The 15,318-nt window shown below is 38.2% G+C and overlaps 1 protein-coding gene across 6 annotated transcripts in view; it reads left to right on the top strand.

The window, feature by feature from the left end:
• The first annotated feature begins 1,915 nt into the window (after positions 1-1,915).
• UNC13C (unc-13 homolog C) overlaps positions 1,916-15,318 on the top strand; it is a 614,642-nt gene continuing 601,239 nt past the window's right edge. For 4 of the 6 annotated variants that reach the window (XM_058737680.1, XM_058737682.1, XM_058737681.1 and 1 more), the window contains exons 1-2: positions 1,916-2,576; positions 5,557-5,631. The gene's annotated coding sequence lies outside the window, so the exon portion shown is untranslated. The remainder of the gene's footprint in view (positions 2,577-5,556; positions 5,632-15,318) is intronic. The other 2 variants (XM_058737685.1, XM_058737683.1) reach the window with 1 other exon arrangement.

Raw genomic sequence — 15,318 nt, 5'->3', positions numbered from 1 at the left:
CAGTAGTGACATATTTTATTAGCATCTGGTGTCCCTCAGATACATGATTCCTGCCACTCTCAGAGATGTAAATAGTTTCCATTTTGAAATACATAACCACGATCCTGATGATTACAGCTAAGCAGTGCATCTATCAGAACACACACACTAACTTTGGAACGTTCTTGAAAGATATATTCTTAAAAACAGACTGATGATCACCATCCCTGTTGTTGTTTCCTCTACGAGATTATTTGAATTAGAGCAATACTTTGACTCCTCTTTCATCCCAGTACATACAACACATTCTGACAACCGCACAGGAATAGGATCACCTTACCTGTATTTGCTTCTATAGGTTAGGTTTTAATGTTTAATCCACTGACATTATACCCTACTTGACTGAGGTCTCCTCTACATTGCACTATTCCGGGTGCTGGGGCTCTCCACTGAGCATAGCTTCAGCACTTTGTTCTGGGTATTGTACACCCAAAAAAGAAGAAAAAGCCTCTATAAGTAGGTGTTCTTTCCTCTGTGTATTGAAGGGCATTCTTCAAAACAGTATATTGGCTAGCCTGAATTTTTCTATCTAAAAAAGTCAAGTTTTGCCCTACCTACTTTGAGATCTGACAGTTTTCCTTTGCTCCTCTTGTGTGCTTACAGCCAGGGGCAGCAAAGCTTTGTCCTGCCTACCACTCTGGAGCTGTTGAAGGCAGGGATCACGCTGCCCTAGTGATTGCCCCCCTGATGCAGCTCATTAGACCTCGAGCAGATGCTCAAGTCCATTAACAGTCACTTGAGCAGCCGGTTGAGGAAGCTGTGTGGCTGTGAGCTAAAGGTGGGGTTGAGAGCCAGGAGTGGGGAGGGCTCAGCTCCTGGCACCTGGCCCATACATTGTGTTGAATTGGGGGCAGTTATTTTTAATCGTAGAGGTGTTATTGGTTGTCACCTGTAGTGGGTGGAATGGGTTTGGCACAGGTTTTGCCAAAAATGATCTGTCAGGCTTAGCTGTTGGGTTTGCTGTCAATGAGGGAATATTACATGTTCAGGTAAAGTAGAGTCCATCCTAAAGTTGGTTAGACCTATGCATCCTTACGTGTACTGAAAAATGCCACACAAATCTATACGTGCTACTGTCTAATCTGTTAATCATTGACTATTCTTCCATCCTGGAAACACCCATCTATTTTCTAAAATGCGAGGAAAAGTAGATAGAAGAAAGATAACAGACCAGATGCAGCCTCAAATCTATAAATTATTCCAGGACTTGAGCTTCTTGAAGGCTCTATTTTAAGAGCCAGTACTTTTTTTTGTTTGTTTCAACAGGAGGGTTAGAGGATAGAAAATGCTTTATTGATGGAAAGTGGGAGCTGTTACTCCCTCCACCTCCTCGACTCAGCAAAACTAAAAAAGAAAGCAAGCCCGTCCAATTCCCAGCCAGATCTTTAGAACATTAACATCAAATGGAAAGACGGTCTAAGTGAGAAGCAAAACCTTTGTATTACTCTAAGTTTCCACCATTTCCCACTTTGATTTGTGTATGTGTCTTTAATTCAGATTTTTAAAGAATCACCTTCAAATGGCTTTTCACACATTAAAAAGAAGAAAACCATCTGGGATGGGATCCCAGCATCTAGTCCCTTTAAATACGGGGTCCAGTCAGCTGCCTCTCAGTGGCTATTTGGGAATTAGACTGTGTGCAGTGTACTTTTCATGATTCCAAGCACAGCCAATTACATCTGAACCAGTAATTTTTGAATTATTCTCGTTATCAAAGAGGCTGCAAACACAGCTAGCTAGCAGAATTGGCTGCACAGTTGTCTCCTAGGTCATCACTCCGTGATTTAAAAAAAAAAAAACAAAAAACAAAAAACTGAGGAAGCTCTGGCACCCAGGCGTTTTCCCCAGCGATGAAGCTGCGTCCCACAGTTAGTTGTCAGTGTGGTGGTGACGCCGGCCACCCCTGGCAGCGGCCACGGTGCTTTTCCGTGAGCAGGGGCTGTGGCTCAGCCTGGAGGAGCTGCTCTGTACAGCAGCAGGGGCGACAGCAGAGGGAGCCGAGGCGCTCTGGGCAGAGGAGGCTGGGGGATCGCAGTGTCTGTGCTGCATTCCCCAAAGCAGCCGTGGCCCGCGCTGTGTGAAGTTCCCTGCACGCACTCAGCCGCGATGCTCCTCACCCTCAATTGTTGATGAACCTTGGCGCTCGTCAACGCACGGGAGACAACCCGGTTTGCTTTCTTACAGACAGGGATGAGAAATGAGCTGCCGAAGCAATTTGGCAATGAGGAGAGTGAAAGGCAGTTTCATGCCAGCAGCTAAGTTGTAAAATTGCTTTGGAGGCTGCTGCCTGGGGAGCACGATAGAATTGACAAGAACAGACACCGTTGCAGACCAAAGGCATGCCTGATTGCACTTGAGTCGGATCGCTGGGATGCAGCCTCCTCTCCTGCTCTATTTGTGGCTGAATAAAGGAAAGGAGACTAGAAACACGATTCCAAGTGGTATTCCTGAAGGGAAAACACATACACTCCAAAAGGAGGGGAGAAACAGCCCAGCTGGTGTGTACATTTTTTTTTTTAAAAAGGAGAATCCCTCAGGTATGTTCTTTTCCCTGTATGCGCTGCCTCATCTGCATGTGATTTTGTTTCTGTATTTTCTTGTTGATTCTTTTTGTTTGCACTTTGAATCACAGCCATGAGGGTTCTCCTAGTGTAGTAGATACATTTGTAAATGTTCAGCTCTGCTGTGTTAATAATATGGGTGGCTCTATGTAGGATCATGGACTTCTCAATCATTGCTTTATTTGAAATGCAGAATGATAAATGATTGCTTAGTTTTCACTCAACTTTCAGGGGGGGATATCTGCCTAGGGACAAACAAGGCTGGGATAAAAGGCTGAGATGTTTCCTAATCCTGTGGGCTTTGGGGGGCAACAGTAGACCCAACCATAAAAGTTGAAGGCTTCTAGGAAGGGGTTAAAAGCCAAAATGCCATACATAGCACTGTGTTGCTCAAGTTTTTTTCCAGCTCAGCATCGGTCTGGAGCAAATTGAGCTTTACCAGTGGTTCTGCATTTCGACCTCTTGATCGGTCTTTCAAGACGAAGATCCTGCGGATTTGCTTTCAAGAGACGAATTGCTTAAATTGTATACTTGGTTCTGTTTTACAATTGTTCTATGGTGCTGAAGGAGGCAGTCTAAAAAAATCCTTTTGCTTCAACAGCTCGAGTAAACCCTAACTTCTGCAATTACATCATCGATATACTTGTATAATAAAGAGAAAGGGCAACAATAGTAACGTTGGCTGCCTTTTAGTACCTTAGGCTGAAATGACAAAGCTTAAAGTCAATTTTCTTTATTAGGCTTACAGGGAAAAAGGAAAGAGGTGGGTGGGTAACTCACATAAAAATGAGTTTTTGGAAATACTCTGCATTTCTTTAAAAAGTAAGAATATACGTTTATCTTATTTTTGAATTAATAGTAAATATAGTGCTTTAAAAAATCTTGCAGTCTTTTATACTTGAGTAGATTTTCATAAAAGTGGGTACAACTGGTAATACATTAAACATACATGTATTGAAATTCAATGAGCTTTACTGGAGGGGAGAAATAAGAAAATGGGAAAGTTTGGTACCTTTTTATATATATCAAAATAATGACAGATTTTTGACTTAATACAAAGAGTTAATGCCAAAGCTCTAGAAACTGACTTTATTGCTACTAGTATTTTCTTAAGATTTCCAACTCCAAATGGAGTAGAAATAAATGAGATTTAAACTGTAATTTATGCATACTGTAAAGTAAATCACCATCCTGATCTTTTAAAATTAAAACCTCTTTTTTTGCCACATGTTAGCAATACAGAGCACTGATTTGGGCCATACAAAGAAAAAATGGGTAAATCAAAATTTCACCCTTTACTATAATAACAACGATATCAAAATATGGTAAATAATTACAAGCAGTTACTGGGCCAGAAGGGTGATTTGAAAGATGGGCGTAAGTTGAGTTTGCATTCATTAGTATGGTATGGAAAAAATTGTGTATTTCTTTTATGTTGACATCTTGTATGAAAAACATTATAACATCTGTGGATGAAACACAATAGCAATGACACTACAGTAATCTCACTGAATCCATTAAATGATTATTTTTCAAACTGATGAATGAACTGAGCTGAGATAATTTAAAAGAATATTCAAAACTCTCACATACAAAGTTACCAGTTCAGACCACAATGGAATTCTACGTATAATTTCAGTCGAACTGTGAACTTGAATTTGAAAGTGAATAAACAGGTACAGGTTTATTTCCTAGCATTTGATTATTTGTTGTGAGGCTTCCACTACAGGAATTTGGAAAGTTCTTCTAGAAATTGTCACCACCATGTGCTCATCTGAAATATGAGATGAACATGTTAGATAAGCCTAGAAAATTCACTTACCATGTACTTATTATTAACAAGGTAAACTATTTCCCTTCCTTGGCTGTCTATCACCTTTCTATGGTAGCTAGTCTTTACAAAGCAATGAAGTATGTGGTACACAGAACTACTTGTTTGAGAACCAATGCTCTTTTTCCCAATACTCCATGCACTTCCAGTCCTATTGACCTATTCGGCTAATGCATTGTAAAGTCCCTAGCGTAAGTTTTCTGAGACATAATGCCACCTGTACATCATCTTCTAGTTTTCATACCATTAGCTTTTGTTTTTCATTCTTTCCATCTCATAGTCTTTTGGAAGGACTTTCTCCAGATTTTTTGAAATGGGAATCACCTTTCTACCTGAGAAAAATATACCTGTTGTTCAGCTGGAAATTTTCAGAATTTTAAATATATGCCAAATTTGTTTCTAAACCACCCTCTTAAGGATAAAAAGCCACGTTCTAATGGTGTTACAGTTTATATAAATATCAACTTATTTGATAATACCTTTAAGATAATACCACACAAGACATAATGCAAATTGAAGGAATGAAACTTGCATTCTTTGTTGTAATGTTATTGTTACAAGTCTTTTCCGGATCTTAAGTGTTCTGTTCTGTGCTTGGATGGCTAAACTCCAGTTCCCTTCCAACCTATAAAAGGGGGGTGGTACTTATTAATAGCCCTCTCAGTTAGTAGCTTTTCAGCCTGCAGAAGACTGAGCCCTCAGTTCTATAATCTCTGTAGAGATAATGGATACGACAGCACTGTTTGCTCCATGTGGTGTATTTGACGACATAGGAGGAAAGGTCATCTTCTAACCTCTAGATCAAAAGTTCTCTGGAGAAGTAGAAACGAAGTCAATCATTTCTCCTTCTCTTGTGAAAATGGTTGTGATCCAAGAGGGATAAATGTTTCCTATCTCTTGCATATCCTAGTTATATCATTTAGTCCCAGCCTATAGAAAATATTATGATCTTGATATGGCAAGTATTTTATATTATTTTCCCTGCATAGTAAATTATTTTCTGGAAATAAATACTGGTTAGCAAGATATAAACTCAATAAATTAAACTCACGGTTTGCAAAGTATGTTTAAAAAGTGATCCCAGGAGATGGGTTTTCCTCTAAAATATTTTCTTGTCTCCTTTAGACTTTTACAACTTCACCTTCAGACGGTCTCTATTCCCAACAGCCAGTCTTCATTGGTCCAAGTCCTATATTCAAGGTAAAATACACTTTTTTTTTTTCCTCTGAGCATTCTGGCTCTTAAGAATCTAAGTGCAATATGTCTTTTTGATAGACAAAAACATGTTTTGAATGAAAATATTTTGCCTCATTTGTTTCATAAGTTGAAATAACATATATGCCAGAGCTAGCTTTTCCAGGTATGTTAAAACTAAGGGAAAGAAAAGAAAAAGAGTACTTTTCAGATAGGGATGACTATTTCTGTTTCATAGATGGAAGAACTGATGACTTGGGCACAATCACTGAGGCATGTTTCTGAGCAGGGACACTGCTGATGTGATCCTAGAAACATTCGAGGAAGAAAGGACATGTTTTAAATCCTGTCTTTATTAAGTGGCACATAACAAAACAACACCCACCCCCCGAAAAAACCCTAAGCAAATGCTTTATCAGTGAGAACTATTTAGTAAAAATTGTCAATCAGATAAAAAAAGACAATCTGCACATTTAGACCAGAGTCCCTTGCATTTTGCTGTCTAGTAGAAAAATGCTATAGTTAGTCAAATCCTGGTTCAGTCCTCAACTGCCTGGGTAAACTGGGGCTGTCCTTTTATAAGCATTGGTTTTCTCATCTGTAAAAGACTTTGATGCTCATGAAGACTTAGTTCTTAGACTCAAATTCTGTGAAATTTACATAGTGCCGACTCTATGGAGTTGACTTTATTTGAAATGTAGTCACAGAATTACTTGATTCTGTTTTGCTTCTCCAAAGGTGAGAGGTTAATAAATATCAGTTCCTGCCTCACAAACCGAAGAAGCAGAATTAATGCTTTCAGGACTTGTACACAATTGGTCAACGTGTTTTCTTTGACATACGAGACAATGATAAGTATTAGCTTAATCGTATTCCAGATAACTGCATATTGTGTATACAGCCCTGTATTGGGGAGGCATAAAATATTTGCTGCAGCTCTGATAGATTTTGAGGTGCTGCCATTTTGTTACAAGAAACAAATGGTATTCAGGTACTTAGCTGCTCACTTTATTAGAGTCATTCATAAAACATTTTATTGAGAGGATTTAAAATTATGGGCGCCTGGGTGGCTCAGTTGGTTGAGTGTCCAACTTAGACTCAGGTCATGATCTCGTGGTCCATGAGTTCGAGTCCTGCATCGGTCTCTGTGCTGACAGCATGGAGCCTGGAGCCTACTTCGATTCTGTGTTCCCCCAACCCCCTTCCTCCTCCACTCACATTCTGTCTATCAAAAATAAACAGTAAAAAAATTTACAATTAAAGTGTATGTGTATTTAGTCATAAGTAGATTTGTCCTCTCTATCCAGCTGTCTTTCCTTCTGGATGGGCACACTTGTAAGAATATGCTAGAAGGGAATTGCGGGGCCCTCTCATTGCTGAAGGGGCAAACTTAACTTGGGAAACTTCTCAAACCTATTTATGTCTTAATTTCAAAGAAGGTTGATTGACAGGGGGCAAAATATGTAGATTAAACCCCATCTTGTAAAAATTAAAATTTAATTCTAGTTCTTGGACAATAATTGATAGGATTAGAAGATAATGCTAAGTACCCAATAAAAGTCACGATATTACTGGACAGTAGAAGAACATCTTTTTTTTAAAAATAAATAAGACCTAAAGCTTGATAAATAAATAAAAGAAATTACAATAAATTCCCACATCAATTGCTTTTTTCCTCCATTTAGCCTTGAGTTAGGAGCAATTTTTTGTTCCTCTGTCTCTTTGTCCTGCTGAACTGAACTTCTTTAGTGGCCTATACTAAGTCATTAAGGGGATTTGCATTACATGTCTCCCCAAAATAAAGAGATTGCATTCTAGTCTCCTCTAAACTGCTCTTTTTCCTAATTTCCTGTCTCCCACGCTCAAATCTCAAGTTATTTGTCCTGCCTTTTTCTTCCTCATGACCTGTATTGATGACCAAATCTTGTTTCTTTTTGGTACATCATTTCTAGCCATGCTTTCTTTCCTCTTCCTATTGTACCACCTTAGTTCACGTTCTTGTCTCTTTATGACTAAAATACTGCTTCGATCTTCCAATTGTTCTATCTTTATGAGCCTCTATTCCTAGCATCTGTTCTGCCTGCTATTGCCAGATTCATTGTCCTAAAAAATGCCTTGATCATTGCATATGTCACTCTCTGTGCAAAAACTTTCAAGGACACCACTTTGTATACAACATTCTAAACTACTTAGTATGGAAAAACAAGTAACTCTTTTACAGCAAGATTTCAGACTGCCTTTCCAGCTTTGTTTTACTTCCAGTTTCTTACCCAGTCTCTGACCCAATTAAACACAATACTCAGTTTCCAAACACCGAGATTTTATACAATCCTACAAACTGAATTAGTTGCAGGATTCATTTGCTAATGCATCATGGGCTTTCTTAGGAGATTTCGCTTTTGGGCTTGATGTATAGTTTAGATATTTATTATTTCACCTAATATTTAAAAAAATTTTTTAGCAATACTATAAGGCAATTAAGTACACGATCTGTGTAAACTTTGACAAATTGTTCAAAATTTCTGTTTTCTCAATCAGAAGATGATGGCACCATAAAGAGCACTGCTTCAAAGTGTTTTTACAAGAATAAAATAAACTAATATAGATTAGGTGTCCAAAGAATACTAGCTATCATTAATTTTAATTATGTTCATATTCTTCACTACTTTATACATAGAAAGTGAGTAATCAGTAAATCTGTTTGCTTTTATATTTAATTTAAAGTCTATAATATTACTAGTTAATAGAGGAAAAGACAGGTAAGGGAAGGAGAGAGACTAGTGTACAAAGTAAGAAATAACAAAAAGAAAAACAATGTCAGAAGGAAAAACCGAAGCCTCTCTTGTGACCTAAGTTAGTAATTACCTTAGCAACTACATTTAGAACAAATTGGAATAGGTTTGAACACTTTTTTTTTTTTTTTTATGAAATCAATGGCCCTGGGATTCCAATGTTCTTATATGTGTTCTTCATAGAATAATGAAACGGCAAATCTGAATGACTTTCACTATTACAGATCACTGAGGCTTTGTGAGGAGTCTGCCACTACAAAATGCTTCTGGGAACAGGCAGAGAGATGAGGGTATGATCAGTAACCCTGATTTATTCTTAATTTTCAGAATTTTGACTTCATGAGGCCCTCAGTAGCTCTATGGCAGATGTCAGGATCTAGCGCCCGCCCACGTAGCTCATGAACAGAACCACTGAAAGGCAGAAGTGTAGCTTCAAGAGAGGTGGAAGATGAATAAAAAGGGACATTCCTGCTTGACTTTTCCTAGGTCGGAGCCATGTCACATTACAGATCCATGTCCTATTTCTCTGGTGCATGTCTTCCTGCTCTTGACCAAGGGCTCTAGACTAAGTACTACCTTTTTTCAGTTAGGGGTCCCATATCTTCCCTCATTTCTTTTGATGTGAATCTTGCCTGATAATCTAGCATGTGATTTATGGCTATCCAATTTACTGTTGCAGCACATCCAACTTCCATCCACTTTATTGGTCTTAATCACCCTGATTCCTGCTTTGTGGTATCTAGTTTCCAAAGGATTCAGCAATAACCACAATTATGGAAAGAAATCCAGGGAATTTCCAATGGTGTTTTTTTAGTTTTCGAAAGGAATTCTTAGAGCATCTGTTTTTTTTTTCTGACAGAGGAGGCAATCTGGCTAATTATAGACATGCTTTACACCTGCAATATTTGATTTTGGAGGAGAATTTCCCCAGAAAGAGTGAATGAGGAGTCTGAGCCAAAAAAGGCTCAAATTCCTTGGCTGAGCTTGAAATCTTTAAATTCCTCAGTAATGATAGTAAGGAAAGAGGCTGCCCAATAGGGGAAAAGTATCATAAACTCTAGAACTTAAAGTAAATTTGAGCCTGACTTTGTAAGTGTTCTTTGTGAGTTTTGTGTTCCTTGGTGAACTTTCACTTAATGTACTTGACACTATAAGCTTTGATGAGTTTCTCTCAGTTGGTTCCAGTTGTCTGTACTTGAGGCCTTATGTGCAAAATATAATTTGCTGATTGTTGTGTTTGGAATATAGAGCTTCCTTCCATGAGAATGAAGATGTGTCTGAGAATGCAGAAAAATTATAAAGTTCACAAGATGTGACACAAATTTCAAGTGTCAAATTAGAATTATAAAATTCCAGATACAGTTTTAAAAAAAGTATAGGAGCACCTGGGAGGTACATATCAAAGTAGTTATAGTTGCTGCATGCCTGGTTTTCAGCTATTTCTTAGTTAAGCCATATCGTGTTTCCCTTTTTATTATGAACTCAGTCTCTCAGTTTGGTTATCTAAAATGCCTACAAGACAGATAATTTACTGGACTGTTTAATGCCAGATGAAAACGTTCTAAAAAGTAAAGCTTATTCATATTTTTATGCAAAGAAATTTGTTACTATATGTCTCTAAATATTGAGAAAACCAAGCAATTTGGAGTCTAAGGGAAAGGTCTTGTGAACTCCTATTTATCATGAATTAAAATATTTTTGAACAATTAATTGGTGCCAGTAACTTTGGAACAAGAATAAATATAATAGATATTTGTAGGTGATGATACTACTTAAAGATTAAAAGACCCTCTTGTGTCTGCAGTACTGTATAATAATGATACGTACTCATTATGATAGCTTGGAAGATTTCTAAGAGTTCCCCTTAGTGCTTTATACATTATAAAATATTAAGTTAGGTTTAGCACAAATGGTGTTTACTTAATACTTTCTAATTGGTAAGTAGATGTTTGGGATAAATAGGCATTTCCTATTTAGCTAAATAACACAGTGTTAATGGTGAGAGGTGGCTGGGTAATTAGAATTCTTTTTGCTTTGAGATGTAGTAGAAATAACCTTTAGAAAGTAAGTTAACTCTTACATGGATTGATTATTAGTATTGAGGGAAATATTCTGTACCAAGATCACAGACCTGACTCCTAACACATCATATCGTAAGAGAAAAACAATTGGTCATAAAGAACAAGGAGAAAAAAATAACGTGAAGCAAAATCCATCTCTCTTCCCAAAAGAGCAATTCAAAGCCAGAATCCTACTGGAGGAAAACTTGAATATCAACTCTGTCTGAAAAAGAGTACATTTTTTAATATTTATGGATACTAGGTTTATATTAATAATTTTGTTGAGATCACTACTGAAATTCACCTTAGGGTCCTGAGGCTTCTGCAGATGGCTACATAAGATGGGGCATGAGTGTCACAAACAATAGGAGAAAGTCAAGTTTGTGTTTGAACCATGTCCATAAAATTGCTTTTTCAGAAACCCTAGCACACCAAAATGACCATGTGCACATTTTCTGTTCTTGCTGTATGCCTTAGGCTGCCTGAGGGACCTCTCCTGTATCTTTCTGACTGGGAGGTATACATCCTCCCTCTTGAGCTGCTGCCTTTGTCCTAATTAGACGAGCTTTAAAACATTGGGAGTCTAGGGGATTCATTCTGGGTTAATTACAGAGCTGTAAGCAGCTTTTGCAGGAGAAGTGAAGCAAGTTCAGTTTTAGACAAGATGTGTCTGTGTGGCTTTAATGTGTGATTGCTTGTGCAGGGGCCAAAAGGTTTGGCTTTCCTGACACCTGTCTCCCTCACCATCTAGTCTGGTCTTAATTGCTAGTGCCTATAACTGTCTTCTTTTCTATTCTTCACGAGACTGTGAGTTCCTTGACAGTAAGGCATGTGCCGTTATCATTGCCAAACCGATGGAATGCTTACATATATTGAAGAGAAAGAAAACCCTGGTGAATTAAAATGATTCTGATGGATACAGTACAACAATTTCCTGTGTTTGACATTGTTAATAACAAAAGATAAAGCTTAAACAAATTTTATTGATATTTTATTAAAATTGTTTTTTAATGTGTATTAAGAGAGACACAGAGTGTGAGTGGGGGAGGGGCAGAGAGAGAGGGAGACTCAGAATCCGAAGCAGGCTCCAGGCTCCAAGCTGTCAGCACAGAGCCCAACACCGGGCTTGAACTCACGAACCATGAGATCATGACCTGAGCCAAAGTTGGACACTTAACCGACTGAGCCGCCCAGGCATCCCTATTGATATTTTAAAAAATAGGGAATGGCATAGGCTATGATTATTGGTCAGAGAGAATATTCCAGACGGAAGGAATCCTTGTGGGGCAAAAGGAAATAACAATGTTTGAATGGAGAGCAGGAAGCTGTTTTTGTCGATATTTAAGAAGCCTTTGGGCACTTTGCTAGGCTCCATAGAAAGAATGCAGAAATAAATAGAAAAGGGCACCTGCCATCAAAAGCTCTTAGATTTACTGCAAGAGGAAAACATGAATACAAATTACTGTATAGGATGTGCAGGGGCGCCTGGGTGTCTCAATTTAAGTGTCTGACTTTTGATTTCGGCTCAGCTCATGTTCTCATGGTCATGAGTTTGAACCCTTCGTGCTGGACATGGAGCCTGCTTAAGATTCTCTCTCTCCCTGTCTCTCTGTCTCTTTTTCCCTCTGCCCCTCTCCTGCTGTCTCCCTGTCTCTCTGTCTCTGTCTCTCTCTCCCTCTCTGGCTCACTGTCTCCCTAAAAAAAAAGTGCATTAATTGCCAAACTATTGAGTGTGAATGTGGGCTAAGTATGAAGTATAAATGGAAGGAATGTATTGTAAGATTCTGCGTTGGGACAGGGATGGTCTAGTGAAGAGGAAATAAAAAGTACAGTGTCTTCAAGCAAAGTGGTAGAGACATGTTTTGGATAGAGCACAGAATATCTAGTGAGGAGTAGGGCTGTTAGTAGGTCTGAATTTTACACGTTATGCATCAAGGAGTCACTTTTTGGTGGAAACACTTGGAAAGAAAATACTATCGTGTATTGAAATTGCTTTCTTAAATAACTTTCTCAGTTTATATTGATCTTACATAGGGCAGAGACTATTGCCATTTGCTCTCCATTGTATCCCCCAGACTTAGTATAAGTCACAACACATAGCTGGTGCTCAATAAAAACTTGTTGGGTGAATGAATAAAATGTTCATAGATCCATACTGTCTTTAATTTTTAAAAGCTTTTGAATTCAAATTATAACTAGATTCCTCTTGAATGTATTTTTCAATTCTTCATCTTCACTAGTAACTTACTCTGAGTAGATCACTGTGGAAGTGCCAGAATTACAGAGAATTGTCTTTCAAAGGAGAGGCTTACTGCCTTATTAGGAAAAGAAGACGTGGACAGATAACATGATTGATGTGAGTGAGAACATTACAAAATAAATTGAGCTGTTTCTCTAATGTCAGCAAATGGTTCAATGTTTTGGATGTTACGTAAATATATCTCTTCCTAAGTGTGATCAGATATTTCTTACCTGAACACTATGGCTCAATTTGCATTATCAATGAAGGCAAGGTTATATAATCTCAATTACAATCTTGAAAAATTGTCTATAAATTCTGATAAGTACAGCTTAATTGTTAAAAAAAATGTTAGGCAGTTTTTCTTGGTTTCTACCTGAAATGAGAGCTTGGTAGAAAATTCAGAGGTAAGTGGCACCTGGGTGGCTCAGTCAGTTAAATATCTGACTTCAGCTCAGGTCATGATCTCACAGCTTGTGAGTTGGAGCCCCTGTCTGGCTCCATGCTGACAAGCTCAGAGCCTGGAGCCTGCTTTGGATTCTGGGTCTTCTCTCTCTCTCTCTCTCTCTCTCTCTCTCTCTCTCTCTCTCTCCCTCCCTCCCTCCCTCCCTCCCTCCCTCCCCCCACCCCCACCCCTCCCCTACTTGTGCGTGTGCTCTAAGATAAACATTAAAAAATTTTTAAAAATCAGAAATAAAAAAAGACAAAACAACAACAAAGAAACCCATTAGTCCAAACAATTCCTGAAGATACCAAGGCAATACAAAGTCCTTAAATTAAAACTGTAATTCCTGATGCCATTGAATCTATAGATTTCTTCTTTGGCTAACATAGGATCTTGTGTTTTGCTGATAATGTCATGTAAAACCTGTTAATTAAAAAAAATTTTTTTTAACGTTTATTTATTTTTGAGACAGAGACAGAGCATGAATGGGGGAGGGTCAGAAAGAGGGAGACACAGAACCTGAAACAGGCTCCAGGCTCTGAGCTGTCAGCACAGAGGCCGACACGGGGCTCGAACTCCTGGACCGTGAGATCATGACCTGAGCCCAAGTCGGCTGCTTAACCAATTGAGCCACCCAGGTGCCCCAGCTTTTTTTTTCTTCTGCTATTACAAATACAGCCAGATACAAACCAGAGGGAGGATTATTTCTGATTATGCGTTCAAGTATTTGTTAGTTTGGAAACATGGATGGTATATCAATGATCTGCAAGCTAATGTCAATGTTAAATTCTCTAGAGAATTGGCTTTTTCTTTTTTTTTTTTGGCAAAATTTGCTAAATACTTTTGTAATGTAAGTATCACTCCATTGATTATACCTGTTTTTTGAATGTAAAGTTGCTTATACTGATGCATAATAGAGTTTTTGTTGGTTTGTTTTAAACAACAGGCAGTATGGTCATTCTGTCTTCCACATTTAAAAAGACCTGTGCTAGGTGCTAACATGTAACACTGCAGTAGCCCTTCGTCTCAGTTTTGGCAGAGATCTCTAGCATGGTCATAATACAGAAATCAGAGGAAGTATTGGATTGAAAAGTCTAAGCTTATATTCCTGTTTATTTCAGTAGTCCTTCCCACCATCCCTAAGCAGGATAATGAGATAGGGGTTACTTTAACGGGGGAGAAATCAGAAAGGGAGAATAGGCCAGTTTGTCCAAAAGGTAAATGAGCCATGACAACTATGAATATCTGTTTCCTCACCTTAACCCAGTCACTCATTCTGGTGTGTGTGTGTGTGTGTGTGTGTGTGTGCGCGCGCGCACGCGCGCGCGTAGAATTTTCTCCTTATTAAAACACAGCTGTTTTGTGTCGCATTCCCTTACTACTTTGTAATTCTTTGTTCCATACATTCAGATAATTATCCCATGTATACACAGGGCCATATATGAAAGACCATAAGTAAAGAATAAACAATTACAAAACTATCAAGAGAATGCAACAAACGATTAGGAAGATTAAATGCAGGAGTGTGGGGGACTGTCTTGCTCTCTGCTGGCCAAAAAACTAGCTTCAATTGGTTTATTCCCATCTGTATATAAAGGACATATTAGAGTCATGCTTTAATGCTATGTGATAAAAATTTTAAAATTTTCATTAAAATTTTTGGAAGTTTATTATTTACTTAACTTATTTGTAAAGGCAGAGAGAGAGGGAGAGAAAGAGAATCCCAAGCAGGCTCCACACTGTCAGCCTAGAACCTGAAGCAGGGCTCAAACTCATGAACCATGAGATCATGGCCTGAGCTGAAATTAAGAGTCAGGCATTTAGCTGACTGAACTACTCAGGATCCCCTTAAATCTTACATTTTTAAAAGTTTCAGTAGTAGTATATGCACATATACTTCCTACATCACACTCCTCTCTAAAAATTAGAAATTGTCTTTACACTTTCCTTTTTATCGTGTATGTGGATTTACTTTTTACTACTAGTGAAGAATGACAAAATAGTTTCAAGGAAAAGAAACTGTTAGAAGTACAAAAGTACTATTTGTTTATTTGGTAAGATTTCAGGGCCATGAAGTTGTCACATTTGGAAATGAGAACAAAAACAACTCTACTTTTCTCCCCTGAGACTACTGATGCTTTGTTACTCTAAAATTCT

Source organism: Neofelis nebulosa, chromosome 7 (assembly GCF_028018385.1).
Source record: "Neofelis nebulosa isolate mNeoNeb1 chromosome 7, mNeoNeb1.pri, whole genome shotgun sequence".
NCBI lineage: Eukaryota > Metazoa > Chordata > Mammalia > Carnivora > Felidae > Neofelis > Neofelis nebulosa.
This window is presented reverse-complemented; position numbering and strand designations above follow the sequence as displayed.